Source organism: Diorhabda sublineata, chromosome 4 (assembly GCF_026230105.1).
Source record: "Diorhabda sublineata isolate icDioSubl1.1 chromosome 4, icDioSubl1.1, whole genome shotgun sequence".
Lineage (NCBI taxonomy): Eukaryota > Metazoa > Arthropoda > Insecta > Coleoptera > Chrysomelidae > Diorhabda > Diorhabda sublineata.
This window is the reverse complement of record NC_079477.1, coordinates 13721505-13748542: the sequence shown is the minus strand read 5'-3', so window position 1 is coordinate 13748542 and position 27038 is coordinate 13721505. Positions and strand designations below refer to the sequence as shown.

The 27038-nt window shown below is 31.4% G+C and overlaps 1 protein-coding gene across 2 annotated transcripts in view; it reads left to right on the top strand.

Annotated features, from left to right (window-relative positions):
* Positions 1–27038, top strand: part of LOC130443129 (homeotic protein antennapedia-like) — a 442038-nt gene that overhangs the window by 268422 nt on the left and 146578 nt on the right. Inside the window, exon 1 of one of the 2 annotated variants that reach the window (XM_056777608.1) lies at positions 9365–9473. The exons of the other annotated variant lie outside the window; for it this stretch is intronic. The gene's annotated coding sequence lies outside the window, so the exon portion shown is untranslated. Of the gene's footprint in view, positions 1–9364; positions 9474–27038 lie in introns of those variants that run through there. 2 annotated transcript variants of the gene reach the window in all.

Sequence of the window (27038 nt, the reverse complement as noted above, 5' to 3'; positions counted from 1 at the left end):
TGCACAGCGAAGAGAGTTTATTGAATAGATTTTTGAGCATTAACAAAAGGATGCTGATTTTTCGAGAAAAATCATCCTAAGGGACGAATTACTTCATGAGACATTTCCAGGTCGTCTACTTTCTCGTTTTGGTGATCCTCGTCAAAAAGCCTAAAACTACGCGTGCATTCAAAGAGGAGATTCAACGGAGCATCAACGATCACATTTATGGAGAATGGTTATGGAATATTTTGACAAATGAATGCGTATGTATATGTATGGCGTGGAGGTCATGTATCCGATGTGTTATTCCATAAATTATCGTATCATATGTACTTTGTGATTGAATGAAAATAATTCAATCCAAAGATTAACAACTGTGTTTTCTTTTTAATTCAAATCTTTAGTTACTTTTGGGACAATCATTTAAATAAATATACTAGAGGCAAATTTTGAAGCATCAGTCTTTGTGGTCTCCATTATGCATGATGTGTATTACTTGAAATAAATGCAGCATAAGAAATGAATAATAAACTTCTTCAACTGCTTTTTTCGTAATACCTCGTATATCTACTCTTGTTTCGAGGTTTTGAATTGTCGGGAATTATGATAGGAAATACCGACATTTAAATATTACCTAAGATGTTGAGAAATAATATCAATAAAACTGTATAAACTAGAGAGTTAGCCATTGATCCTTGACATAGAAACTTAACTAGTATTTTACCATATTTGATACAAACTTATATTTTCTAAATTTTACACAAATTCCTCGAAAAATACTAGAAATAGTTGTCAAGCATCAAATATTAATGAAAAAACGTTTTTATGGCTTCCGGTAACAAAAAAATTAATTAAATGAGTGTTCTGTTAGCCACAACTATTTTACTATTTATACATCCGTAGTAGATAGGCGAAAGATAATTAAAATTAATTTTTATGTGTTACAAATTTATGCCGTTATCTAAGGTATTCCGTTATAAATGTCCAACAATGAATATATTTGAAAGAAACTTTCTGTTAATGAATACAGAAAAATTTCATAATTTGCCCACTATAATAAGTGGAAACAACAAATAATCGATATTAATACTATTTGCTAAAATTGAAACAATTAAAAATTATTAAACCCCTAGTGAGGCCTATAAAGACTATATTGTAAAACTGTAGGAGGACAATACACAAACTCTAAAAATAATGAAAAAAACATTTCATTCAGAAATTATCTGTACTGTAGAAATTACCTCTAAAAATAAATACACCTTTGTATTATTAAAAATTATAATTTTCTGTTTATTGAATACGTTCAAATTTCAATAATTCACTTCGAATTTTCGAGTTATGATAGGAATTCTTTTTCTTATTGCGTGACATAAATGTCTCACTATAAATATGTTACAAATAAAATACGGAGAATAAAATTTAGGGAAGCTAAAAGCGGGCCTAGTTTGAAATATTTACGATTGGTGTTGATAGTTTTAGATTCTATTTTACCTCTTCAAAAGCTACTGTTAAGATCGTGTCGATTACAAAAAAGTGGATATCATCACAATCATATTTTTTCATTTGCTCGGTTGTTCTTTTAACACCAATAACTTTGAAATATTTACATTACCTTTAATAAAATATTATTAATTTGAATTGGAATATAGATAAGTACAAAAATGCAGATAAGCAAAGATGTAAATTTAATAATGTAATTAATTAATTATGTAATGTTATCAATTAATTTTGAGATATTCATTTCATGTAACGGTTTCAATCAGTTCATTCAGTTAAGAAGGTTTTGTGCCATACCTCAAATTGATTCTAGGAACAATCTTTTTATTATTAACAAAGTTTCTATGCGCTAACTCATGATTTAAACACCCGCTACAAAATTGTAACTTCTTTTACATTTATAATGTACCAACTCGAGATCGTGGTAGTCATGAAGATTAGACAACTCGTGACGGAAGATTATGCAGCTCGGTATTTTAATTATGAAATGAAAAACAAAAATAAAATATATATTAACAGCGTATTCCAGTGAAAAATGTTTTACATTCGAAAGATATAAAAAAACAATAAAAATTTTTTTCACATTTTGTATCTATTAAAGACCTGTTCCACAAGTTCAGTCTCTTATTATATTTGAATAACCTAACCTAACCCACCCTGACCAATTGCAAGAATGCATTATCATGTTATATAGAATTTTACAAATCTCGGGCTTCTGTAAATTATAAAAATTCATTTCTCTAGTAAAGCGTACCGATCCGTAAAGCGTACCAAGTTTTTCTGGGTGTGTTATTAGGTAATAGCTCGTTGATTCTCGTGGCTTAAAATTCCGTAATTCTGTTTGTTCACGTAAGTGTTAAAATAGGAGCGTGCTTTATCACTTACTAAAATTTTGTAGTGGAACTGTGGATCAATGGCAATGTTATATGTTAAGTTATATACAATCTGCAAAATTTTTCGTGATAAATAGGAGGTCACAAGTTCACGAAGACGAATTGACACTTTCGAATGATCGTCAACAATACACTGAACCATACTTTCAAAATAAATTTGATAATGTTTCTATAGTTTCAATGTATTCGGTTTTTGCAGAAAACTGTATATTCAAATTGAAGTTCTCAAAATGAAGAAAAATACTCGTTATTAGAAATATAAACTAATACACATAATTGAAATTTTTGAATTGAAGTTGCTTATTATCAACTTTAATAGAATCAACATTTTTATTATTCTAAAACCAAATATCAAAATATTTTTAGTTTGCTGAAGTACTTGTAGTCAATTTCTGAAAATGCTTTTATATGAAATGGTATTTATTGACGATTGTTATTACGGCAGGTGAAAGGTAAAAATTTGAAAGAATAATACAAACAGTAAACCCATACTTACAATACGTTCATTTGTCTTTTAACTAATGCCAATGTCTAATTATGACCTCATAATGTTGACAAAATATGGTTATTTATGATGAAAATCTTTTTTTAAAAACACCTAACCAATATTGATTTTCACAAAAGTACTGACCAATGAAATATAATACCAAGTGAGGCTATCAAATAATGAGGATAGAGATATAAAACATTTTATTTTGATATTATGTATATTAATATATTTGCACCTTCGATATATACCACTTTTCTATCCTTACATTGCTTCATGTGACTCTTCCATTTCTGGAAACAGTATCTCTGTAAGTTCTTTTAGATGCGCGAATCAAATATTGTTCCTTTTAATACATATTTGACCTTAGGAAAGAGTTAGAAGTCGCCTAGCACAAGATCTAAGATTCAATCGTAATCAAATTGTCAATACAAATATTTTTTTAACCTTCTTGTTGTTCAAATGTGAGGATTTTAGGCATCATTTTGCAAAAACTTTTCCCGTGTTAAAATATCCATGTAAAATTTGATGCACAAAACCTGCTTATTCCTATAGATTCAGTAATCGCACGAATACTTAGTCAGATTGACCAATATCACCGACTTTTTCGATATTTTCATCCGTTCTTGACGTGGAAGGGCGATTTGAAAGTGATTCATCTTCAACATCTTCTTGGCCATTCTTGAAAACGCTCAAACCACTCAAAAACGCGAGTCAAACATACATTACATATTCTTGTTACAAAAAATTATAAGTTTCAGTTGCAGTTTTCCAAATCTGTTACGCCTATGAAGAGTTTTTATAAACTTAACCTACTTGCGATCTATCTGTTGGCACAATCTGTTCTCATTTATACACATTGTTTATTTTAATAAAATCACAATATTATACATACAGATCAATATCAATATGACAAATTTAATTGACAAGTAAAAACGTTACTGTTTAATTTTTTTATCTCCTATTTTAGGCACAAACTGAATACAAACTGAGCACTTGAGGATGTTAACCCACACACTTTTGATTTTTTAACATACATTTCCACTTAACTAACTTAGTCTTAGTAAGATTAAGTTAGAAAAATTTTTATATTCTTTAACCCACTGCAACCTCTTAATCTATTTTGATGTTTTAAAAGAGGTGTCTTCACTGCCACTGTTCTGAAAAGACCGGTTTTCACTTTTCACTATAGAATTATTCAAAGACTGATCTCTACATTTACTGATCTGAGTTACTATCTCTGGGCTCGTGAGTCGTCGATTACGTTCACTAAGCAATACAATACATTTATCTTCAGCAGTTGTGGTGTTTCGAAGCCGCCCTGAACAATTTCTGTCTCCAAAGCTTCTGAAGGATGTATATTTTTTCAAGTTGTATTTCACGGCACGTGGAGGTATTTTCCATTCAGCAGTAATAGTGTGGTTAATTTTGTCTAGACCATGAAAACTTATTATTAATACACGACCTTCAGCCGGTAATTCCTTGTCTTTACCCATTTTAAAACTAACAAGTCGGAATTTACGACAACAAAATCAATTCATGTACGAACTTCACAAAAATATGTCTTGGTCCAAAATCTATAAATCAGATAAATGCTCTAATGTCTCTAGCTGGGACTAAACTACAATCATAAGCCAAAGAAATAATTCAGAGCCACAGAATAATTAATAAATCAGGTACAAGTTTTTATTTGTTGCATTTGCCAGAATATAAACAAGTGCTCGTATTAGTAAACAAATAACGGGCACTTATATTTTTGGTTTGTAATACACCGACCGCTTCGACCTTGGCTTGACAATATGTGTGTATATCTAATTATATATAAGCGATTTTGCAGTGGCATTATGACAAAATCAAACACCAAAGTGTCCTAACTCCAATATATTTTCGAGCTTTCGAATACTTATGTTTCACTGTAATATTCACAGAATGTGCATAATATGAATACAATAATTCTAATTTGGCTACCAGGAGGGTTACGTTTATTCTGTTTACACTACCAAACTTACACTGACGCCCACTTCGATAAGTTTTCATCTTCAGAGATAAAAATGGATAAAACTACATCGGTTGGAAATGTCTGTTATTTGTTAACTAATAGAGTGTGCTGGAAGGAATATACCTATATGCCCATTTGACCTATGTTTACAATTAACACTCTCAATTCTTTCGAATGCATCTAACAATTTGTTGCCGATACACGTGGATGAGAAAAACTATTCAAATTTATGAAAAAATCATTTTAATTAACTCATATTAAGTTTAATATAACATTTAATATGAATTATACATAAAATATTCCTATATTGAATTTATATTTGAGAGCATGTAACACATTTTGTAATTGCTTCGAAAGTTTCAAAGCAAACTGGTTTTATTACATTCCTAATATAATTTCAGCGATTTTATCTATTCCTATCTATTCCTATATAGGACTGATAGCAAATATTACATGATCCTACGACAGTTTTTCGTCCTGTGGAATCTGTCTCTAAGTTGTTGATCGGCTTGTAGTAGTTTTCATAAATGCTGTATCAAATTTATTAATTTAACAATTCTACATTATTTATAATTATTTATTATTATATATTATTCTCCTTCTTATTACTCCCCATTCCATCTAATTTCATAATTAACACTCTTTTCCAAAAATGATTTTCCATCCTTGGGATAACCCAAAAATTGTTTTAATGTACTGCTAGATTTATAAATTTCAAACCCACTATGTAAAAAATGCCTTTCAATCCCTTGTGGCTTCCGAAACCAGCATGTCCTTGTGTCAAACTTGTGTCAACCTACAATTGTATCATATCCTCACTATAACACCCGTATTATTCAAAATTTCGTATTCCAATTAATCAATCTAATTGATTTGGCAGAGAGTACTAAATGGTTAACGCTTTCAATTGTTCAGTAAATGAATATCTAAAGTTGGACTCAAACTATTCGTGTACTTGGCAAGCATGATGTAGAGACTACAAGGTGTGCTATAGCGCACCAGCTGGGAAGCAGCCAATGAGAATTCGCTTCCAAACATTGTAACATTTTAATTGAATCTATGATGTAAAGACTACAAGGTGTGTTCTTCTCGAGAGCTCATTTTCGACTCGTTCTGCGCATCTTTTTGGGAGCGAATTCTCATTGGTTACTTCCCAGCTGGTGCGCTATAGCACACCTTGTAGTTTTTACATCTTAGATTCAATTCAAATGTTTCAAATTTGCGCGTCGTTTTGGGAGTGAATTCTCATTGGCTGCTTCCCAGCTGGTGCGCTATAGCACACCTTGCCGTCTTTACACCATGCTTGGCAAGTGCGTGAACTTTATTAAGTGCTATGGCAAGCCGGGCGCTCATACGACGTGTTTAATTGATAAGTACGCGAGCGTGAACATTTGGCTTAAAACATTGACAAATGAATTAGTGTGTCGTAGTCAATATAGATTGTGGTTGTTTAGAATATCTCGTTTGTAATGATGAGCTCTGCTTATTTAATTAAATTGAAAAATCAGTAATATCAGAAAATTCCTACATAATGTCATTTGTCTGTACGTTTGTGCTAGGTGTAGAAAACTATGAATAGTCGCAATCAATTCAATTATTTGTGCATTTCGTCAGAGCGCCTCGATATAGACAAGTATGTACTTGGCAATTGTACGAATAATCGTGATTCCTTTGACTTGTGTCAAAAAACTAAAGATTGACAAATAATTGTTTAAGTAATCCATTCACGCATCATGGAAAGTATACGCAAGGAACGATTATTCATACCCGAGATGTTTGTATTGCATTCGTAAACAAATTTCTCCTTTTTCGTATAGGTTACTTAGTTTTTCACAACAATATAATATTAATTCAAGAAATAATTGGATGACAAAAATTGGAAACTTTGCTGAGATTATCACGTACATTTGTTTCACACAAAACAAAATTCACAGTCCGACAGCTTTCTAAATACGTTCGGGGAATAAACACAAACGCCTTCGACTATTCCTAATGCCTTTGTTGTAGCTCCTCTCGCACGAGGAAACGGCGAAGGCGGGGGACGCATGAGCATTTCACGTCGCCAGCATCGCGACGCTTAACACAAGTGCGGGATTACCAGCGTCGGTCCAGCAGCTTCATTCTAGTATCTAACCGAATCGCGATTGCTTCTCAACGTTTTGTTCATGATTTCTTATGAATTGCCGCGTGTGCGTGGAAAACGTGATACGTAATAATAATAATCGTAAAGGTAAAATAACCTCATATTCAGCTTTATAATCAGTGTTGAGTGATTTACATTGAAATCTATATGAGTTCAATTATTTTTGTTGTCGGTTGATGTATCAACAAAACAAATATACAAAAGTTAGTAAATGAGATACCTATTAAATACACTGTTTCATTCTTGTGAATGGACAACTTGTCAATAAGGTTCAATCTCTACTATCCCTAAACTATATATCTTTGTTTTGTTTTTCCAAAAAATTCAGTGAATGCTAGAATAGTACTTCCAATTTTCAAAACTTGTATATGAAAATGTTTTAACAACTTCGTTTGATCACAAAATCACCTTTTGACTTCCATATCAACATTTCAATCTTCCATTTTATTTTCAGCAAGTGGTACAATCTTGTTTATTCTTTCTATTCGTTTTATTCATATCATCTGTCAATATAGTTTCTTTTTACTCGCGTCTCGTTAATTATTTTGATTTTGGTGATTGAAATTTATGATCATCATTATAGTTTTATTAGTATTCACTTTCCTCAATATCTTTTCTATTTTTAAGCATATTCAGACACATTACCTACAATTTATCATAACTGTACAGTTTCAAACGTGTATCAAATCAATTGATAATGGTCCAATCTATGATTTTACTCTTAGTTTCGTTCTAAAGACACGTAGTAATATTAGTGTTCTGAAAAATTACATTTACATCATCTACGTTTTGAACATCCACTTGCCATTTGAAAATTTTTGAAATTACAAGGGAGTTTCAAGGATTTTAATAGGTTCTTAATGTTCATTGGAATGTTTCATGATAGAATCTCTAAAAATGATTTACCGCTCAAGTGTGACTAGGCACATATTAATCAACAGATATCGTCACGTTTATGTTCTTATGAAATGAATATTTATTCAACTTATTGGATTATAATAGATCCAATTGAATGAAGTCCTATTCACTGATATAATTGAAACGACGTGATGTTTTTCTGTTTTTTGGTTGAATTGATTATAAATTGATAAATATTAACGTTCAAATAATCGGTATCTAAAGAATATTCTTCTTAAAAAGTTTTTACTGAAAACCTACGTTAAAAGATAGTTGGATCAATCTTCACCAATGTATTTCCAGTACGATGAAAAAAATATTAGATTTGGAAAGCAATTCAAGATGTAAAGGGAATATAAATGAGATCGTAAAAACGAAGATATATACGTGGGCTCGAGAAAAGTGGTCGTAGATAATAGCTATTTCAATTTAACCTGTGTAAGTAAAATGAGACTAAATGAGATAGAGCTACATATTAAAATCTGAAAATTATCAGAACTATTAGATTTGTAGTCTATAAGTTTTTTCAAATAGAATTCATTCATTTTGAAGATGATATGAAAGATAATGAATTCGAACATTAAGATTATAGGATGCAAAAAGGAAAGAATACCAAGGATTTTATGAGAACGGAACAAAACACGATTAGAGCGTACTTAAAAGTTTTCTGCTACCATAGAAACAAAACTAACAAGAATAACCAGGAGCTAATTGGAGGAAGAGAGGAAAGAGAATTCACGAAAATGTAAACGAAACAATATTGAAATAATGACTCGATTTCAATGCAACTCATATACAAAGGGAATATATGCATTTTTTGCAGGTTAGTGAAGAAGTATCAATAAAACCATATACCTCAATAGCATTAGGTTAAAATAAATTTAATGTAAGGATAAATATTTTAATCCTTAAAATATGGGATTTTGTTTGAGAAAATGGGGTGCTCAATTTAACCTCATCTACACTCGGAAACGAAGTAAATCACTAGATGTTGTTGTCAATTACTTGAATATGCTTAATTAACATCAATTAATGTGATAAATTTATTAAAAATATAAATCTTTTGGTTACATCTTTATGTTGTATGCCGACAAAATATCAAAGACAAAGCGCCATTTATATGATAATGTAAATCTTTCAACAACTGACAACAATAAAAGCTGAAATACATCATGTAACTTTTAATTTTATAGGGAACCGAAGTACTAAAATCAATGTATATGGCAAAAAACTGGTCCATATTATTTTATAAAGACGTCAACTCTGTTTCGTCACGGTGTACTAACCTTTGTTAGATATGGAGGGGAAGTATGCATGCTCGTTGACATTTTAAAATTAATTAGTTATGAATACCGAGCTCTCCGATAGGTCGCAGCAATGAGTGGAAGCTTTACGAATTTATGCCAGTGTCGGACACTCAATTTACGGTGATAGTTTCAAAACGGGCGCGTTGTTTTTGACAATGTTTACGGTAAATTGACTTCTAAAATTGAATCGGTTGTTTTTTGCGTTTCTAAAAATTTGTGAAAATGTGTCGACGGCGAAAGAAGTTTGTGTTTCCGAAAAAAATTTAAGGTGAGCTAATATACTAATTCCAAAAAAATTATTATTGTGCATTGTTGCCATCTTTTTTATTTGATCATAATAGTCGCATAACTCAATCATATTTTAAAAAATAGGACTTCAAATATATTAAATGGTTCACAATTTTCCATTTGAGTATTGTATTTTGGACATTCTATGAGATTTACCATTTTAGTTAATGACATGTATTACATCGGGGTTTTCTTTCTTCTTTGAAAACTATGAACATAGTAGTCTCCAACAATGAAACAAAAAATAATCATATTTAGTTGTCTTTTATTGAGGAAAGTACATGCTGATTCTGTAGTTTAACACGCAGCTTGGTTTTGCTACTATTATAAAACCCTCATCCTAGTTCAAGTTTCTTTCATAGTGGGTAACAATTATTCTTTACTTTATATTAAATCTTAGACCTTTTTTATTCCCAATAATAAATAGTACTAGCAATATATAAAGTTTTCTGATAAAAAAACTAATCTTTTATTCATAAGAAAAAATATCTATTTATTCATATATGTGCGGTGTTTTTCACAACAAATTAGATAATATACATAAATATTTATTGAAATTATTAGATAATTACTTTTCATTTAAGTAAAAAAAATAAAACAATTAATCATTCGCTCACCACTCTAACTTACGTACTTCAATAATAAACAATAGGGCATTGCTTTAGAAAATTTGAATAAATTTGGCTTATAACTTGTTTTAATTCACTTTAAATTATATCCATGCAAGAGAACCGCTTGCTCGAACGAATGTGTCAATCCGAAGATAGTCACCATTCCAAATGTCAACTTCTTCAGCTCACTGTAGTAATCCATGCGTTGAATATAAGAGCCTTAATTCGTGAGATTTTTTCAGAGCTGTCCATTTTTATTCTCCAAATCTTCTAACTTGATTTCTAGCTCTGTAAATTTTCCACTGCACAAAGCTTTATTTTTAAATCGATCAATTGCGTTTCTAGAGATCGAGCTTCAATTTCAAATAGCTCAATATAAAATTCGTTACTATTTTGGCTGAGCGGATTTACCATGAATAATAGAGTGGTTTTGTTGATTTTCAATTATTCAAAAATGTCAGCAAATTCATCTTTATTCTTTTTTATGCTGAAGTAATTTTTAACAGTTGTACTGGTTTTATCGCGATAGTGCTTTAGAAATTGAAAAAAGTGATTTACCACTCTGATATCTTCTTCAAAAAGAGATAATTTCTGAAATCATAGACTGGGTTTTACTTTTCGTGGAATTGTAGATTTGGTTTATTTAATTTCTCTGTGATATCAACCATAAAATAAGATTTTTGCAACCATTTGTCGCTCTGTGATTCAGGATGATTAGTGCCTTTCTCATTTAGGAATGTATTTATTCCATTCAAGCACAAAGCAAAACGTTTCAACACCTTACCTTTGGAAAGCCATCGCATTTTATTAAGAAGAAGTAGGACGGAATACAGAGTCTCCATTTCGTTTTACAATTCTTAAACTGACGATGGTAGAGTGTTTTTTGGCAAGATGCTATAAACAATTTTGATTACCAAATTCATAACCTCAACCAAGCGCTTCTTGGTGTATTATGCAGTGAAACTTGGTTTATTTTGTTTTGAAGTATCGCTGATGTTCCTTTATCGTTTCCTGTCATCCTTATGGCTTCATATTCTCTTCAAAGCCTTTTTGTACCGCCATATCTTCCTCTCTAGTTTTTCCTGAAAGCGGTAGCAATCCTGGAATTTCTCCTTTTGGATGTCGGGAAGACATATATCTGACAAAAAGAGCAACTAATGCCGTGTCTTCTATGTCGCATGACTCATCGATAGTAAGTAAAAAGGCAGTAGAAAGCTGAATAACTTCTACCTGCAAATATGTTACATTTGAATACATTTTAGCTATTCTATCTTGTACTGTTTTCGCGGATAAAAACAAATTTTTGATCTGTTTCGAGATCTTTGGTTTGTTTTTGAAATTACGGAAGTAATCTTTGTTGTGTGTCACGGGGAGGGAGGCCAAAAAAGCGAGTACAAGTCTATGAGAGTTAGAATCGATCCTCATTAAAAGATTCAGAGCCGCAGCTTCACATCCAAAGAGCTGTATGTGGTTCACGAGCCGCAGGTTGCCATCCCTGCTCTAGTGTATTTGATTCCACTGTTCAATTTTTTTTCCTTGTGATGCCTAGTATTTAACAAGAAAAAAATTTCATCTTGTGCGATATAAATTTATTAGCTTATTTTGTGTATTATCACACTATAGCACTCTCAACTGGTGATAATCAACTCGCCTATTTTATTTTAATGGACGGTTTAAAGCTCTTGAGAATTTGTTTTTATTTTCATTACAAAGTTTTTGGTATTATTGAATTGCTTTCCTGTTAAACTTGATCACATTCTTTATATATGCAAATATAAATCAATAGCAAATTTCAATAGCTTAAGCTTTTTAATATTTCAACAGTATGGGTATTCAGTCGCATATATTTATTCATAATATTCTTTGTAATAATTTGATATATCATTAAATTGAAATGACGATCTTAACTAGAACACATCGAAAGAAAACTTCCAACAATAGGTCACTTTAGTGCTGAAGAAGTGTGAACAGTAAATAAAAGAAGCAGAAAGCTTGGAACTTTGCAAAGTGCGAATTATCCAGTTTTTCAATTTGTAGATGATAAAGTGTATAAAAATAAGTCCATAATGTTTATATTTTGAGATCCTTAATGTTTGGATTAGGACACTTTTACACTCAGCGTATATTATTGATTCTACTTAATTCAAATTTATTTTTCTAATAAATTCATTTGTGAGAAATTTGTGTTGGAAGTAGCCTGACTAACCTATTTGCAGTTATTTGTATGTTTGTGTCTTAGTTTTTCTCAAGCTTTTGTCTACAAATTGTTAGCAATTTTTTGACAATAAAGAATTTCTCTCTCTCTTTCTCTCTCTCTCTCTCTCTGTGTCTGTTGAAATCCTTCTTTGTGTTTTGTATTTTGGTAATCTGATCTGAATTTAACTATTCTGAATTCAACTTATTTCTTAGCAAAGATCCTTGACTTATTCTGCTATATTTTCGTTATTATTTTGGTTTCTAGAACACTGGTAATAAAATTCTATTTAATCGAGAATAACAACTGGAGAAGAATTGTGAATTTGACACTTTTCTTTCCATTTTCGAAGAAAAAGACAATTTGGCCACATTGTTTTTGTGTTAGCTGGATATTTTCAAATTGAATTATTTCTATCGCATACTGTGAATAGTTTGGTTGAGTTTTAGTAATTGCATTTACATTGGCGCGCTAGCGACAAACGCATCGGTTCGTCTAGGTTCAAGGTGCTAGCTCTGTGCGTGCATCCCGTTTGCCTTGAACCACCTTCCATGTTTTTGAACTATTGGTTTTGTACGTTTGTTTTTCTGTTTTTTAAATAGTATGGTACTTGAGTGATCAGAAAATTTTTTTATTAAGCTCATTAATGCCAATAGAAGCAAACTTGTATTATGGGATCCACTACATAATTATCCCGGACGGCAATAGTAGAAGAAATATTGGAGGAGATGTGTAAAATAACGAAACGATAAGCGCATTGCAAATTCGACTTACATCACACTAATGTATACGTGCCTTAAGATTTTGGATCTTTTGTTATATGGATAAGAGATTTGCTGTGATACTATTGTTTTCCATGAAGTTAGGAAATTGATCATTTTCATTTTTTCGCTTATAAAATTATACAGAGTATGGAAAACATATTGAAGCAATGAAATTTAGTGTTTTTTCCCAATTGTTTTGTGTTTCCTATAGTAATTCCATAAATATTATTAATTATTAACATTAACATTAAAAAGTATTTAAAAAAAAATTGTCGGAAAAAGTGTAAAAAGAAGGTATATTTTTCGAAGCGAAGATCCAACGTTTAGGGAGACAAAATTTTAATTTAATCAATTCTAGAACGTCGTCGCTTACTGAAACACATAAATCTTTATGAAATCCATTGTCCGCATGTTTTAATTAAATATTCGAGATTGATAAATGGCCGGTATTGTCTGACAAAATATAAAACATTAATTACGTTTTATCCACACCTAGATGTGGATAGAGGACTCTGTTTATTGCAAATTTTGGATAGGTAGTGACTAATTCAAACAATACTCATTTAATGCTCGTACAGCGAGTGTGACAAGATGTGAAAGGTGAACAGACTAAGAAGAGATGATGTAGATCATTAACAATTCTTCTTAAATTTTCTCAAAATTTATCACTTTTACTTCACTTTCACTTCATATTAGACTGATTGGTATTAAGTATGAAGGTAGGTATTTAAGTGCTTTGATGCATATATGGTTGCTTCATACGAGTAATCAAAACGAATCAAATAGATGTCTTTACGATTGGTTCTGTCCATTTTTACTACACAGAATCATTAGTTCGAAGTGCACAAATGGATCAATTCGTAATTCATAGACTTCAAAAGACAGGAGATGCGGAGTGGATTGATGAGTATTTAGAGAATTTCAAAACCAAAATAGTTTGCTTATAATCTTAAACATTTATTACTTTATTGTAAGTTAATTATAGAAAAAATAGATATTTCAAAATATTAATATTTATTTATCTCTCAAATAGAAATGATTTATTCAATATTCAAAAAGTGTAACGACGAGACGGATGAAGTCAACAGTGGTGAAATTAAGCGTAACTTAGCTTATGAACGACTCCTAATAAATATAAGATTGCATACAATAGAAAATACCTTACGGTTTGATCGGTTGTAAAGATATATACAAAATATTTGTTCTGACTAGGAATATTGAAACTTTTTCATAATGCGCCTGTTGTCTTTTTTATTAATACCTATTTTTAACCTACAAGGACTAAATAGATTTAAGTAAAGATTCATTTTTTATTAATAATAACGTTATTTTAATAAAGGATTTTTTCTTGATTGAAACGACACATGGACATCTTAATATATAAGGGTTAGTAAGTTACATAGCCCTATATTAAATTCAATAAATCCTGTAATATCATCGATTTTCGGAATTTCAGCCGAAACTCCTTTGAATATTTGAATAAATAAATCCCTATCGAGCTGCGGATGTTATTTATTCAAAGTCTCCTCTCGGACCATTAGTCACCACCTCCCTATTAAACTATTTGGCAATGCGAATCACGCGTTGTGTGTTGTGATTTTGTATTTTGTTAGAGGCTGACGCTGTTTTCAATTAATTTCAAACATGTTTAATAATAATTTCAAGCTGACCACCAGCATTATCCTTCTGACTTTTCAATTAGCTTTTCATTACAGCTACTGCATAATTAAATTTGCAGAATTCAATTTGTACCGGATATCAGGTAATAGGCTCTGTAACTTATATTGAAACAATTATATGAATATTTCTCCCTATTATAGGTCTTGAGTTGTACAAGGCTGAGTAAAATGGTAGATAACATACCATCAATGGAATGAACAACATTTGGTAGGTCAATTAAACGAAAACTTTCTCAATGAAAATTATCCATACACTTAAAGTGAATTACACTCCCCTTCAACAGTATGGCAATTAAATTAAGCAAAACATATATAATTTAAATTTCAACCATTACTGTAAATATAATTTTTTTTCTTGTTTTCTTATACGAGTATACATTCAAATCATTTTCTTATTAAAAAAATTCTTGTTAATAACTTCACCAATAATTTTCACGTAGCAAACCTTTGTCTTAGCGCTTGATGGCGTAAAAAGTCAATCTTCTGAAGTATTTCCCCTTCTCTTGAAATATCAGTGTTCTAGAAATTACATGAAATTTTGTCTTTTGTACTTCCAATCTTCTACTATCGATTTTATATCAGCAGCATACTATTCGCAGGTAAAATTGTGATTTTGACAAATGTTAGAGTTCATCTTCAATTTCAAAGTTACGTACCCATACAAATTACAAAGATTACAAGGAAGGATACAAGGATTACGTATTATAAACTTCTAAACTACCGGAATTTCTAAAATAGCAACAAATTTAATAAATATTGCAAAGCATATTCTCTATCTAGAATATAACTAAGTGAATTTACATTGTATTTATGTAGCTAAAAAGAGAAACTTTCATTTTCACGGTTTTTAAGAGAAGAAAACTTTTATAAGAATAGACGGCATCCGTCACCCACTAAGCGTCAGTGTGAATTTGTGTATGCTAAGTGTTGTTCTGTTTACAATGCCCTATTTTAGACGAGGGTTTAAAAAGTTGGGCACATTAAAATATCCATCCTGTTCATCTTTTATACACTCCAAAGTGAAAGTTCAAAAAGTGTTCTTTGCAAATTTTGATTTACGGTCTAAACTTTTTGAAATGAATAAAAGTGAGTTTCCCTTTATTCTTTTTGAATTTACATTACTGTATTTTTATGTAATCTTTAGAATAATACCGAACACAACATTTTGAGTTTTACCGTCTAGGTATTTTACTCGTATTATTAATATTTCATTATTATCATTTCATTATTAATACTACATCGAAAAATAGAAATAAAATACTGCGGGATTAAGGGCGGTTTCTAAAACATTAGTCATTCGCGTTCTTCCCCTCCTATTTCGCGAATTGGCGAATGTATGAAGTTGTGATCCGTAAACACAAAGCCTTTCTTGGAAATATATCAACTTTGCAATCGAAAATTGCAGTAACGTGATTTGTAGCTTCACTTTTCAGTTTACCTCATCCATTGTTGTGTTATGGAAAAATGTGTCATTTGATACGTAAACACAGCGGTAGAATCTAGTAGAATAAAAGTACACCGCCCCTTTCCTCATGTGTGAAATTTATAGAATATGAATAAATATTTTGCCATTATATATCACATTTTTCAACCTCTAACCACACTTATATTTTGACAATTAATTCAAATGAGAGTACTAGGAATATAGCATAGGGTTAAATAAACGATAATGAACAAATAATCGCTACTTTATTGATGTACAGTTATTTTCACCCGAACCTGTTTCCAAAAGACTGAGCACATATGCGTGGTTAAAACTCTTCATGCTTAGATATATCTTTATAGTATTTTCCAATTATTTGTTTCGGAATCATCATTGGTGAAACAAAAACTATGTTAAGAGAAGAGCCGGGACCGTGAAAACTCTCTTTTTTTGTGTACTTATAACCATGAGCCAGAAGGTTACGTGTGTCTGTTGCGCAACGCAACATTGTTCGTTTCTTGGTCAAATATAATATTAAATCCGTGGAAATTTATTGAAAATTATTCGAGAAATTCGGGGATGAGTGCCTCTACAAGACTCGAGTGTATGAATGGTGTTCTGCTTTCCAAAAGGCCAAGAAGTGATGGCAAACTTGCCACATGCTCGGCGTTCCAGCACTGTAGAAAAACTTCTACGCAGTACTGTATGTGATATGGCTGAAGAATTGAGTAACAGCGTAGGTAGTATTGAGCAAATTATTGATGAACTCGGCTTTGTTATTGCAACATGTGTGGGACATGAACTAAACTGAACAATGAAATGTGAAGGCGGAATATTATAGTAACCTTCTAAAATACTAAATAATGCTGCAAAACAATGCCAGATCGCATATAGCTCGGCTTACCTTAGAAAAATTGAGTGAATTGGGTTGGAAAACATTGGAATACTCTTCTTATAGTCTCGATTTGTCTTCATGCGACTATTATATCTTTGGTTCATTGGAAGAAGCACATGGCGCAGGGCAATTCGAAAACAATACAAAAAAGGACATCCGATTACTCGTCCAAATTCATCGCTGCGACTTTTTTATCGAGGTTTATATTTGAAATACCCTCGTATAAGAAAGGGCTCTAGTCTAAATTTAAGCCTCCTCTATATGGACAGATAATATAAGAATATAAGCAGGGATGCTGATAGATCGAAGAAATTGATAGAAATATGATACGCACTAAATTAATTAAATTGATACTACTTTATAAAAATTAGACATGCATGATAAAATAAAAATACGAGTACATTTATCTATTCCATAACAGTGCCAATAATAACATACATAGTAGAAAATTGGAAAACAGAAGAAATATTGATACAAATTTAATTTTAATAGAAATAAAAGAATAATAGCGAGAGTAACTGAACTAGACATGACAAAAAAGATATTATAAAATAATAGAACGAGATTCAATAACAGAGAAAAATAAGTGTCATGATATGGATGAGTGATGATAGATTTTTAAAACAAAATATTGTTACCGAAAATATCAATTAAAATGAAGACCTGGTCAAGACATGACCGGTTAACTTAAATAAAAGAATCGGGGTTAAATGGGAAATAAGGAAAACAGTGGGCAAAAAAAAGAATTCTAATTTTCATAAGGCACTTGAAAATTGAGATGAAAAAATGATCAACAATAAATATCAATTCCTGGTATTTTCTTTCAAAATCTGTATAGATATTACTATTTGTTTTTTTTTATTCTAAAATATTTTGCAAATGTCATATTTTACTGATCCCGACCATGTAAAAACCTATTCAATGACTGTGATGAAAATTAGCAAAATAGTTGTTCATCTTGAAAGTTATTGTTTCTCATATCTATTCCAATTTAGTCGGTCATGGCTACGCTTTCTTGTTAACTTTTCAATTATATGGCGGATATTACAAGATGTCTTTTCGTTTCAACACCGCAATCACTCTTCTCCAAAACGGAAAACATCCTAAATCATACTAAATCGAATTAACAACCCTTTGCACATGACTGTCACCTAGAAAAGAGACGCGAGTACATTTAGCAAAGATAGGAATTTCGTCTCTAAAAAGAGAAATATCTCACTTTCTCCCCAACTAGAATAATGAAAGTTACGCCGCAGTATTTTGTAAATCTCTAGACACACCATAGACGTCTCCAGCTGGTTATAAGTATAAATATAAGTATGATACATTATCTTTGCACCGATGTGAAAATTCGTGTTTATTGGAGTTTTTTTCTACATTTGTATACATCTTATTAATAGGTTTGGTTTGATTCCAGTACAAAAATGACAGAAATCCAGTTTGAACTAAAGTTACTCTATTTCAGAATCACATGTAAGAGATTATACGAGTTCTGGCTTTTAAATAACGAGACTGGTTAAGAAAACGGGTTTTATTATAAAAATTATTCTACATTCGAATGCCCCCTTCAATATACTCCCCTCCCTTCGCCACACACCTTTCCATACGTTGTTTCCATTGATCGAAACAGTGCTGGTAGTCTTCTTTGGTGAATGCCTTTAGCAGCTCTGCTGTCTTTTGCTTTACCATTTCCATTGACTCAAATCGGGACCCTTTCAAATCAGATCTTTTTCTAACATTTATAACCTTTCAAGGAAATCTGAGCAAACCCGTTGATGCAAGAGCTTTTGGTCAGGAGTCAGATTTTTTGGCACAGACTTTTGTCATGTGTAATTTCTCGTGTAAAATTTTTCTAATCGTTTCTTTATCGGCGTTTCCAACTTCGACAATCATCCGGATGTTCATTTGACGATCTGCTCGAAAAAATTTGTTTGATTTTGGTCACCGATTCCGGAGTTAAAGCAGTTACAGGGCAATCTGGGCATTGGTCTTCGTCAGTGCTCTCTTGGCCCACGCTAAAGCGCTTACACCACTCAAAAGCTCGCGCACAAGATAGATAATTGTCCCCATAGGCCTCTTTTTGTCCCTATAGGCCTCTTGCAACAATTGTAGCACTCAGTCACTCAATTTGAGATTACTCCTGTTTTTCGTCACACATGGTTTTCGGCATGAGAAAAAAACACGTTCGTTTCAAACCGATACTGTACAAATACTATGATAGTGACGGAAACGTGTTTTGAGACGTGCATAAACAAGATATCTAGATACCCAACGGACTCTTCGTTTTTTGTCCACCCTCTCCTGGCGCCCTCTATGCGCGCAGTCTCGTTATTTAATAGAAAGACCTCGTAAACTAGGCGTCGATCGGTAACGTATATACGGAGCAATTTATTATATATCTCACTGATGCAGTCGTCATTATACAGAACAAGCTTTTAATAAGGAAGACAAAATGTTGAGAAAGGATCAATGTACAAGCTTTGTTTTTAATGAAATGGAAATTCAACAGTGTGGTTAGTAGAAGTAGTTCTGCTGATAGTTTTCGTCTTCTTCGATTCTCCTCTTTCAACATCTTTAACTATTAAGAAGGTTAAGCAAATTTTTATAAAATTTTATAAAAAAAATAAATCTACAAATAAACTTGTTTAGTCGTCTATAATCAATATTTCTTTTTTATTTTTATTGCTAAAATGCTCTCTAATTGTTTGAAGACATCGATATATAGGTATACACCAGTCCGTATATTAATAACAAATAGAATAAAGTTCTTTTAAAAATGTTGTTTGACGAGTCGCCTTGGCCTTTAAATCGTTCTGCGTTTCTCTCGTTCCAGTCGGCACGGATTCACTACTCTTCCCTACTCTACCTTCCTCTTCTCCATCTACCAAGCACTTTATGGTCTCTGGAAAAGCCTATAAGCGTTATCACTTAGTTCACCCTGCTCGGCCCGTATAATACATTACCGATACTTGCTGAAGTGTGAAGATGTATTTTAGACGTTTTCGGAATTAATCTAAAGATTCGAAGCTGTTTATCAAATGGTTGTCGCTTGTCGATAAAGAAGCGCCATTTAATTGAAAATTGTATGAACAGTTTTTTTGCGATGGATAGATTCATACGTTTCTTAGAAGTTAAACTAGTTTCTTTTTTCTCGTATGTTCATAAAACTAATTTACTCACAAAACATTAATCCATGTGTAGTTTAAGAAAACTTATTTATATACAGGATATAGCCCAAATTTCATAAACAATATCTGTTTTATAAATTCAATCACGACTGTTGTATAATGTATCCATTTAATATAATCGGTTTTTATAACTTTATTATATAAAAAAAACACTACTAAATATTATAAATTTAGTTAGGTACACAAAAAAAAAATGAAAAAGTAACTTCATAGACTATAGTCGAACCCGCGACCTGCAGTTGTAAAACACGGAGCATTAACACTGAGTTATCAGCAACATAAAACTCAACAGGAATCAAACATAATTGTGTGTTTAGATTTCTCAATGTTTTAATATATCGTGTTACATTATGTTGAAATATCCACTAAAAATAGATATAGAAAGTATTAAAGTAACTTTTTTTAACATCACCAGAAATTAGAGAAGCTGCTTAAGCTGCCTCATCAAATTTAATGCCGGAAAAGTTGAGGAAAGTTTTTAATATGGCATATGATTTTGAACTGGTAACAGGGATTATCAATAACTATAAATAAATAGCATCCTCTTGTAACACTAGACACTAAATATCTGTTAACTAAATACATAGATTTTTGTGTTAATTATTATGGAGACATAAGATTATGATAATTTTCGATAACTCTGTACTATGTTTGAATTAATAATAATATATTATATGATATAATATTTGTTAGAATAAAATAATAGTGTTTCTAATAATGTAACAAAATTTTCAACAAAAATACTTAGTAGTCGTGGATAAAGTATAATATTATACTCTCGTAAAATTCACCTCGTGATTAATAACCTCCATTTTACACTAGTGAATAATATACTATCATACAAATCTCCTTTTGAGAATTGAAGATTTTATTTTTGGGAATTTTTTTAATTGTTGTAACATACTTTACTTAGTTTGGAACTTATTATGTAACACCAAGTACATTATGTAAAATTTATATTAACGCAACTCTCAATAAGAAATATTTAATAAAGAAAATAGAAATATCATACATAGTAAGAAGCCTTTTTGATGTAAAAAATCACGTATTATGAGCTCCCACACTAAAGCTAGTTTGTTCAGATAAAATGTATCTAATTTTTTCAATGAGCTTCACAGAACGAGCATAAAACCTATCAGCATCAACATGTTTTCGATAAAATCGCCTAGGGAATCACAAAAAAGAATTGCTTTAGTGTTTGACTACGAAAAGTATTTATGCGATGATCGGTACTGGCTACGATGACGATAATTCAATTCTGTGCAGCTTTAGCATTGAACTACTTAAGTTTTTGTGTCTTCGAATCATATCGAATAATTTCAACTACTAGAAATTATGATGACGAAAATGTCTGGAATATGAAGAATATCATTAGTTATTTTATTAGTTGAAAAAGGACCCAGCTCGGTGTTTTTATTATACCAACTTTCCTTGTACGCTGCTACCAGCGCTTGAATTCGCTATCGAAGTAGTAGCTTTTCCATTAAGTATAAACCGTCAATGTGTGACAATAAACTAATTTGGAAATTATACTTAATCGCGAAATTTTTCTCGTGTTTCTTGTTGCATTGATATGATCTCTTCAATCCTTTATGAGTATTACCTTCTTCATAATTCGTTTTCAACAATTTTCTTTATGTAATCTTTTTTTCATTGCGATGTTGTGCTAATTGACATGCAAGGCCCAGTACGTAGTTTTTTGTAAACAATCTTTTCGAGACTCATATCGTTCTCTCTTACTCGAATTCCTGTCTCCTTCTATACTATGTTTTCTGCTAGAAGTCCAAATTTCTGTCCTGTTTAGATAATGTCTTTGATATGCTAAGATAATGTCTTTGATAAACATCATTTCCACTTTAACAATCAGTTTTCTAAATGTGTTCTTAAAATTGTTCCAGAATGATTTAGTTTCTCCTCTTCACGGAATAATGGAGAAGGGATCTGCTGATTCACTTTGGTTTAGTAACGTCATCATTATAGTTATTCCATGTTTTTAATTAGCGTAACATTATGGAGGCGTCTATAAATGCTATAGCACAAGTAGTAATGGAAAACTGTGAGAAAACTTAATATGAATGTCACATTCCTTTTTCATTACATGGAAGATGAAAATCATCTGTTTTGATGATAACTGTCCATACATATACTTTCTGAGGACGCTGTATATAAGAGGTTTCAAGACTCCTGACACATTGATTGTGCCTGTTTCAAAATCCATCCAATTAAAAAGTTTTATCCAAAAAAATGTATTTTCCGAAACTCTTCATTCTCGTAACATTGCCTGTTGATTTCCCCATAAAATTGCATACACTTAAATCTTCCAATCATTCATTTATACACTTATCTTTTGTTTTTGAAACTTTGTACATTTAATTTCAGCCAGTTATTTTACCTCCACCAACTTAAAGGGTTTCATGGTTTCTGATTTATTTCTAAACTGTATCAGTATAACTGTACGTGTAGAACGTAATTAAATATATGTAGTTATAAGCAGAATTCAGAAAATTCAACAATTTTTTTTCAATTCATTTATTGTTTATAACTTTTGCATTTTTTTCAGCCCCTCTTAGAATTTTGATAGATTGTTTTAGATGCCATTCCGAATCTAAGCTATTAGCGGAAATGTTTTGATACTTGCTACCCAATCATCCTTTGTATCGTAGCTGAGGTATAATTCTTCCAACATTAATTGCAGATTATAAAAACCCTTGCCGAAAATTTTATTTGATCTATCATAGGCGTAGATATTTCATTTTATAAATTTATTATTTTTATGAATATTTTAAAAAATATGTGTATCTTAAGTGAGAAAGGCAATCGAATCATTATAAATTGGACGGCATTATACGCCGTTATTTAGAGAGATGCACTTAATTCTAGTTCTTCTTGTAAAAACATCATTATGATATCTCGTTAACTTGTGACAACTGAATATTAAATTATAAAACGTCCATAAATGAGTAGAATGTACCTTCCTGTAAGGAAGTTTGGTTTAAACAGGGTACTAGACGTGAACTGAGCCCTTTTTGTACCCCATTCGTGTATTAAAACTTCGGTAATCTTTTATCTGACGCAATCTTGTCGTCATCGAACTATCCTTGACGATTAGGTTATTGTCATCTGTTCACTCAGTTTTTAGTGTTTAAAACCACATGCCGACAAAATAAAACTTGACGCAATGTAAATTAGAAAACTTGCTACCTTTTGATGTATTACTTCTAATGGCACAACCCTGCGCTCCTTATATAAACTATAAATTGTCCTACGTATCAAATCTTGAGTAGATTTGTAAACTGATTTCAGTTTTTCTTTACATGTTTTTCGGTTCTGTGAATGATCCACAGCAACCTTCTACTCGACAAATGGAAAATTTATCACTCTGGTTAATTCAGCAGTTCTTATTATGATTGCATTATCAGATTGCTAAATATTTTTCTTTTTTAAACATTCGAATATATTTAAAATAGCTTTTTGTGTTTATATCTCTAAATCTTTATTATTAAATTCATACCAGTCTTTACTCTCACTACACTGTGCATACACTTCACGCCATATTTTTATTTATTTGTAAAATTTATGAATAAAATAAATCTCACCAAGCCACGCCACTGCTTATCGCAGGTTTCTGGTAGGAATATTACGAAAAAACTGTATACATACGGCTGCGGCCAATAGAAATGCATTTTTGTTTACGATTCGATTGGCAAACAGTCGAGATGATGAGTCCACGTGAACTGACGGTTTGTTAGATGTTTACCAAATTTTATAAGGGAAGTTGGTTCCTCGCATAACTGTCATCTGCAATTGATATTGGAAGAACTATATAACAAGTCAAAACACAACAACACATCTCCAGTTTCCTCTAGTGGTTTACCTACAAAATTGTAGAAAAAAGTTTTCAATAATTTTTGTACAATTTTAGACTCAAACAGACTGCATTTTTATTAAATTAACCCTTCATTTTTTATATATAGTAGATGAACAAATGAGAATAACTATACTTAAACGATAACAGACAACGTTGTATACGGCATTGTCATCACGTGACGTGTGTCAACCATAAATAACGTTCATTCGGTATCACGGTATGTATTGTTTAATAAAATAATCGCTTTATAAAATTATTGAAAGCTAATAAATCAAGCATTTATTTTACACTGCAGATGCATTTCATATCGGCACGTATGATTGGTTGAACAGATACTCAATCGGAACGGAACAGTAGCCGTAAAAATATTTGTAACGACTATTGGTATCGGCCGTCCGTCGATGGATGATTTATTGGACAGGTCGACAGCATTGTTGCATTATATGTTAGCACCAACGATTGCACCGTTTGATATGTTCTATGAATTATGCACAATAATGTACTTTGCATATATTCAAGACCGCCGCAGTGGTAGGCAAAACGCCCAATATTGGCTTCTTTAAAATACATCGATCACTTAACCCCTCTAGTAGCACTATATTTCAATCTTATCAACATAAAAGGGGTTTAATTTGGATAATTTGTACCCCACTAAATATCTAAATAAATAATGGAAATTGATGTATTTGAGAATAATTCATGTTGTTTGCTTTTAAGGTAGAAGTTCTTAACAAAAACAAAGTAGAATAAAGTGTAGAACAGAAATTGCAAAATGTTATGAAAACTTCACTTAATTGTGTTTTAGGACTACTTTGAAATGGAATCATAGTGTTGATAGGAATAATACTAGACCCATATAACTCCGTACAAACTCTCTGTCTCTAAATCTTCCAATTTCAAAAATCGACATAATTTATAAGAATTCCAACACATTTTAACCAAAGCAAGTTCTTTGATTCTGTACGAGGAATGCATGGTAAATGGCAAGACGGACATGAATTTTTACTGTGAGACACGTACCACTTTATGTTGATTTTATCTTAAGAAATATGCAGAAATAGTTCAGTACAAGATTCGGTGATTGAAGCGAAAGAGAACAATGAGTTTAATTTGTCTAGAAAATAGTTTTTTTATTTTTTTTAAACAAAGTGTTAGACAAAGAGTACCTTTTTGTTAAAAAATTGTTTAAAAAATTCATTGTTACCCATGTAAACCTTCCCACGTTATCTAAGATCATAGAAATACTGGTCAAAAAGAGGTTTTTATCATTTCTTTTTAAATATAAAATAATCACTACTCATTAATTTGGGTACAAATGCACACATGATGCTATTTTCTCCCTTTTTGTGATTTTTTTGGCTTTTGGTTGAGTTAATGATAATATTTTAATCCATAAATTACAGTACTACGGTTTCAGGGGAACACCTCTCGCATGATACTTTACCAACAGAAGTCAGCTTGTATGCACTTGCCTTCTGGTGTACGTGTTGTGCAACTTAAAAGAGAGCTGTTAGACATTTACTCGGACTAAACAGCAGGGCTCACTGCAGTAACTTCTTTAAAAAATTAAAAATTCAAACTCTTTCTTCCTTATTTATCTTTGAATCCATTTGCCTAATTCGTAAGCACGCTTCTCTAGTTTCAGAAAGATCGTTATACGGCTATTCATTAGGAACGCTGAGCACGATCTTTACCTTCCCACTCTACGTTCAGAATTAGTTGGGGGCTCAATATTTTACAAAAAATGCACAATCACTTGTCAATTGAAATCAAATAGATGTCATCTTATGCCGCATTTCGCAATAATTTGAGGGCATATTTACTGGAAAGAGCTTTCTTCTCTGTAAACGACTTCTATTCTAATAATAATATTTAATTTTGGGCACGGTGCATACTGATTTAGTCTATGAACTTATATACGACTTATATACTGATTATTATCCATTACATTACCTATAATTTTGTTACTCGTTGTGGTTTTCTTCTGAATATTGAAATTTTATTTTATTTGTTTTGAATTTATTTAGTTATTTTTATGTTTGTTTTCTAGTTTTGACAAGCTTTTGCCTACAAATTGTAACAGTTTTTTGACAATAACAGATTTCTCTCTCATTGAGTATGAGCCGACCCAGGCTTTCAAATAGTAGTGTAGAATTATTTATTGGCTCAAACACACTACATGGACATCCATTGAAAATTCAAAATATACGAATGAATAATTTAAAAAATATATTTGAATATAAGTTTTGATTTCGCAACTTTAAAGGCAGACAGAAACGAGGAGTTGCATGAGAATTTTTTTATGTTGCGGCATTATTTTCACGTCATCTACTCATTCCTGAATTTTTTCCATCTAGTCCAGGAACTTATACAACTTATAAAATACAAAATAACTTTTGAAAAAATCTATTGTATCTACAACTATCTAAAAACGAAAATAAAACATTCAATTGGATGTTAATTCGACACCAACCCGCTCAATTAAACTGCATTAATTTTCTATTAAGAAATTTAAAATATTGTTGGGTTGACCGATTATGCAATTGTTTGTTGAATTATTATTTAGCACACATCACTCCTCAAATAAACTGCTCTTTCACAAGTGTTTAAAAAATTTAAAACTCGTAAGGGTTCATGCAAATCGGCTGATTATGAATCTGAAACAAATCGCTTTTGATGAGCGAGCTACTAACAATTAAAAGTGGTCCTGTCTGTTCACATCCGCATTACTATGACATAGCAGATTATGAAAGAAGCTTTCCATTGATAGATTCAACGTTGCTAGTCCAGGGTACTTCTTTTTGTGGAAATAGTTCAAATTGCCGTAACCTCTTTAGTTGATTAGGTTTAGGACAGAAAAAAACGTATTATGATATGCACTATTTTGGCAGTTTTAACAATTTTGTTTTACAGATTTTGACAA